Source organism: Heterocephalus glaber, unplaced genomic scaffold (genome assembly GCF_053883595.1).
Source record: "Heterocephalus glaber isolate CG9 unplaced genomic scaffold, H.glaber_assembly_v1.0 deba00001608, whole genome shotgun sequence".
NCBI classification, from domain to species: Eukaryota; Metazoa; Chordata; class Mammalia; order Rodentia; family Bathyergidae; genus Heterocephalus; species Heterocephalus glaber.
In genome coordinates this window covers 4,727,763-4,733,307 of record NW_028258379.1, presented here as the reverse complement: position 1 = coordinate 4,733,307, position 5,545 = coordinate 4,727,763, and the positions used below count along the sequence as shown (strand labels likewise).

The 5,545-nt window shown below is 41.3% G+C and overlaps 1 pseudogene; it reads right to left on the bottom strand.

Annotated features, from left to right (window-relative positions):
- Window positions 1-4,308: 4,308 nt before the first annotated feature.
- LOC101709907 (N-alpha-acetyltransferase 50 pseudogene) lies at window positions 4,309-5,042 on the bottom strand (annotated as a pseudogene).
- Between the last annotated feature and the right edge of the window lie 503 nt (window positions 5,043-5,545).

Below are 5,545 nucleotides of genomic sequence, written 5' to 3'. Positions count from 1 at the left end.
ACGCAGCGGATCAGGATTGAGAGCCCCGAATTCCAAATCAGGGTTTTTATTGTGGCTACCGCAAGGTTTGGAGATGTTCCATTTAGCAGTTACATGATTGGTTGATATTTAGCAAGCATGGGGGGGTTGAGGGGTGGCTACATGTAGAGTTTATGGGAAAAAGGAACAATCAGCACCATTGACAGAATGTTTTATAGATAATGGGCCCGGGAGCATCTGTTTTCTGGGCAGACAGAGGATTGAGTTAGGAGCTGTGTCTTTTTTTTATCTGTTGTCCCACAGCAAGGACATTTTATCATTAGTTTATGGGCACAAAGGAGACTAGGGGAATAGTTGACTTCAGTGAAGTGGAATTTATGTCAAGGCCATTTTACTGTCTTATATTTAAGATGGAGTCAAACTTTAAAATGGAGTTAGTTAGGTCTCACAAGCTCAAATTTACAATCCTCTTGCCTTAGTATTCCAGAGTGCTGGGATTACAGGTATGTGCCTCTACTCCCAGCTAGCCTGCCTTTTTGATAAGAGCCACTCTAGTGAGTATCTCACTAGTGATATCACTCTAGTTATATCCCACTGTAGTTTTAATTTGCATTTTCCTAGTGTTTATGACATTTCATAAGCTTATTAGTCACGTATCTCCTTTAGTGAATGTTTATTATTCTACTAATTGTTTGATGAGGTTATTTGTTTTCTTTTAATAAGTTGCAAGACTGTGTGCAGAGTTGTTCTTTTTCATTTAGAGTAGGGTATTCAAGTCTCCAGTTCTTGGAGCTGGGGTGGCAAAAGCGACAATGTTTGAAGAAGCCGCCTCTGTATTACAGATCCCACAGACTGCCTGCCCTTGGCTGAGCGGAACACTGTGACTGCTGACAGACAGAATGCGGGAGGTCAGGAGTCACAATGGTCTTGGCTTGGTTTCAGCCTCTGTATCTGACCTAACATCCTCATGACTATTAGGTAAATTTCTTGGAATGTGTAGTAAGATGAGCAGACCTCTGGCCCTCAACAACCCTAAAGCTAAGAGTGCTGTAAGGTAACTCTGGAAATACAGAAGCCATTTCCCCTACTTTGCTGCAGCCTGTCTATCTAATGGCCTCACATATGTACTTTCAAATGTATTGACTAACAACTTTTTGTTGTTGTGGCGGTTCTTTGGTTATAAAATTTCATAGCAGAACATGCCATTCAGAGTAACTTGAATCTATTTCAGGGTCATGGTCACTCATATTTGATGCAGAATATACTGTTTTCTTATCTTGAAGGCAGAGGGATTTTTTTGTTTGTTTTTGAGACAGGATCTGCTATGCAGTTCAGGCTGGCCTTGAACTCATGGCAATCTTCCTGCCTCAGCCTCCCAAGTGCCAGGATTACAAGCATGTGCCACCATACTCCGCTAGGTCTCTGTTTTAAATGTGTGTGTGTGTATATTTTTTTTGGGGGGGGTACCGGGGATCGAACTCAGGACCTTACACTTGAAAGGCAGGTGCCAGAACCACTGAGCTAAATCCCCAATCCCTTACATTTATATGTTTTTATAGTTGCTATATTTTACAGATGGACTGATCATTTTATCATTATAAAATGTCTCTTGGGGCAGGGATGTAGCCCAGCAGTCCTGGTGCCTGCCTGGGAAGCACAAGGTCCTGAGTTCAATACCTGGTACCCCTCCAAAAAAGTCTTTTTTTCACCTATAGTAACTTTTTTTCATCTCAAAGTTTACCTTGATATTAGTATATCCATTCCAGCTTTTGTGATTACTTTTCTTATCATCTTATGTTTAACTTATTTAAATTTTTGAATCGAAAGTGTATTCATGGATAGCAGGAGTTGAATGTTATTTATCTGACAATCTCAGCCTTTTTATTGTATTTTTTTGGTATTTTTTGGTACTGGGGATCGAACTGAGGTCCTTGCGCTTGTGGGGCAGGCGGCAAAACCACTGAGCTAAATCCCCAGCCCTTCAGCCTTTTTATTGGAGTGTTTAATGCATGTATATTTAATATAACTATTTGTATGACTGGGATTAGGCCTGCTATTTTCCCTTTTGTTTTCTGTGTTTTGTTGTTTTTGTTATTGTTCCAAATTTGTTGCTTTCTTTTCCATGAAACATATTTTTCAGTATATCATTTCAATTTCTTTGTTTTTTAGCTATTCTTTGATGTATTTTCTTATTGTTTGTTCTAAGAGTTATAGTATACATCATTTCTTTTTTTTTTTTTTGGTCCTGGGGATTGAACTCAGGACCTTGAGCTTTCGAGGCAAGCACTGGACCACTGAGCTAAATCGCTGGTCCTATAGTATACATCTTTAATTTATCAAAATCTGCATTAGGCAAGGCCAAGGATTTAGCTCAGTGGTTCCGCCACCTGCCGCGCAAGCGCAAGGACCCGAGTTCGATCCCTGGTATCTAAAAAAAACCCCAAAAAACAAAACCAAAATCTGCTTTAGGCATAAACTAATTCTGGCAAAATATAGCAAACTCAATATATTTTCATTTCTCCTCCCAGCGATAATGAAGGGAAAAAATGAAATAGATGGTACTGGTATGAAGGGAAACAGAGGAGGGTGGGGGACAGAGCTGAGAGAAGCAGCGTTTCTCAGCAGGTGCAGGGCCCTGGGTTTGATTCTGAACACACACACACACACACACTCAGAAAAAAGCAGTAAGGAAGTGACAGAAGCCTCAAATGTTGGACCTTGAAGCCATCTAAGTCCATGGGGAAGAGGGCACTGAAAGGGCACTAAATTTATTACATCATAGAGAGACTATATGGTCACATCTGCATTCCATTCCAGCTAGACCACTTTCTTAAACTTCGTTTCTTTTTGGTACTGGGTATTGAACTCGGGGCCTTGCGCTTGCTAGGCAGGCAGCAGAACCACTGAGCTAAATCCCCAGCCCTTAAACTTTTTTTATTTTTTATTTTTTATTTTTTTTTGGTACTGGGGATCGAACTCCGGTCCTTGCGCTTGCAAGGCTGGCGGCGGAACCACTGAGCTAAATCCCCAGCCCCTCTTAAACTTTTAATATTTATTCATTTATTACTCATGAAAGTTCATTGAACAGGAGTTTAAAAAAAAAAGTTTTCAAAGCAGTTACTTTTCCTTTTAAACTTTTTGATTAGTACGTGTTTATAGCATGCAAAGATTACATTCATTGTGAGAAGTTGGGACATGTATCTTACATCATAATTTTTTACTTCCTCTTTCTCTCCCAACATTCCCTTCCCCCATCTTTTTGGTTTTTTTGGACACAGGGTCTCTCTTTGTAGTCTAGGCTGGCTCTGAACTCACTATATAGCCCAGGCTGGCCTCGAACTTGCGGCAATTCTCCTGTCTCAGCCTAACAACTGTTGGGATTACAGGCCTGCACCACCATGCCTGGCATTCCCCTGTCTCTTGTTCCCTTCCCATTTATAAAAGATCTAGGTCCTTGTCTTTTGTTATCTATTTTTTTTTTCCTTTAGGGGTGTTAACCTATAAGTACATCAACTTCATTTTAAAAGTTAAACTCAATATACTATTGTTGGGCTTACTGAAGAAAAAGGACAGGAAAAAAACCTAAATCACAATAAACTTCTTTAGGTCAGTTAAAGGCCATTATCTCTAGCTAGGATATTAAAAAAATTTAATCTCACCAGCTCACACTCTAAATGTTAATACCTCTAGTAACAATAGCAGGAAAAACAAACCTGCTGACAACCAGTCCACTGGTTAACAAAAAAGCAGTTTAACTCAAATACTTAGGCCAAAGTATAACACTACCTACCCAAACTGTCCCACCCATCAGCAAGAGAAAAATCAATCGCTTTAAAAATCTAAATAAGCTTAGTATTTCTTACAAGGATAACAATGGTCCAACTCCTGAGAGTGCTCAGAAGGACTAAAGGTGGAGTGAAGGCAATGTCCAGGAATAAGCATCCCAGAAATAGTTTTTAAAAACCCAAAGTACCACAAACACACTAAACTTGTCTATGAAATCAGAGAAAAAGATATTGCTGCTGCTTCTTTTAGTCTTTTGAAATAAACAATATTTGTAGGCTCTACCCTTCAATGTGAAAATAGGACATTTAAAAAAAAAAGCTAAAAAATTTGAAATCATTTGATACCCAAAATTTTCGGGTTATACATCTTAACTATGAAACTAAACAGATCATCTTCCTTCAATCCAACCACCTCACAAAACTGAGAGAACTAAAACAATCCAAACATGATTATTTTTAGAAGTCCTTGAAATAAAACTTTTAAAGGATCAAAGGGCGAAGGGGGGTGGGAAGGAAAACAAGGAACAAGAGAACAAGGAGGGAAAGCTTAACAAAGGGGGCTGGGGAATTAATGGGCCTCTCTTTCTATTTGGCGATAAGCAAGTGCAAGAAAGTTCATTTGTAATTTGTTCAGTTGTCTGTCGTTTGCGCATCTGCATTCCGACCAGGAGGGACTTTGAGGTTTTTCTGAAGCACATGAGCATCAGCAGGCTCTATCCTCTTACAGTAGTTCTTCTTTGTCTCAATAATCTCAAAACCAAACTTCCTGTAGAAGTCAATTGCTGACTCATTGCTGATCTGGACGTGCAGATAGATGTTGTCAAAAGTGCCATCTTTTTCGCAGATGTTTAAGACATGATTTAGCATTTTAGTTCCTATTCCTGGCCTTCGGTAAGGTGCAAGACATCCTAGTGCCATGATGTAAAGTCTCTTCTGATTCTGTGAATGATCCACCCTGCAGCATACTGCGCCTACAGCAATATCATTGAAATAGGCAAGTTTTGCTAGCTCGCCAACCTCCAGCACATCCTTGTAGAACTTGTCATTATAGCTGACTGGAAAGATGACCTGGTTTAACCTCTTCAACTGTTTGATATTGTGTGGTGTTACATCTCCGAGCTCGATCCGGCTACCTTTCATCTTCCCCGCCTGCAGAGGCCGTCCTCCCCGCCGCTCTGAGCTTTCCGCGCCCTCGGCTGGGGCCACTCAACCCAAGCCGGCCTCCTCGCCTAGGGTAGGAGTTGAGGGGGTGACGGAGGCCGCAAAAGTCGAGCACGGCCCTGAATCTACGGAGCGGGCGGGGACGTCTCCCGCCGGCGCGCAGGTAACCCCGCTCCTCCACACGTGCACACGCTCCTCCCTCCCGCCGCCAGCCAGACCCGCCGCGCGGTGACCTTTCACCTCGCCTCTATCTATCTTTTACTGTGCTCTTTAAATTATTTATACTTTGGGTTTCTCATATAAAAGAAACCATGTGCTATTTAAGCTTCTGTGGATGATTTTTTTTTTTTTTTTTTTGAGACAGGGTCTCACTATGTAGCTCAGGCTAGCCTTGAATTTACAGTGATACTCCTGCTTCAGCCTCCCAAGTGCTGGGATTACAGGCATGCCCCACACCATGCCTGGCTCTGTGTCTGATTTATTTCACTTAACTTTTTGTTTTTGTTTTTGTTTTTTGAGACAGCGTCTCACTATGTAGTCCAGGATGGCCTCGAACTCATGGTGATCCTCCTGCCTCAGCCTCCTGAGTATTGGGATTACAGGTGTGCATCACCTCACTC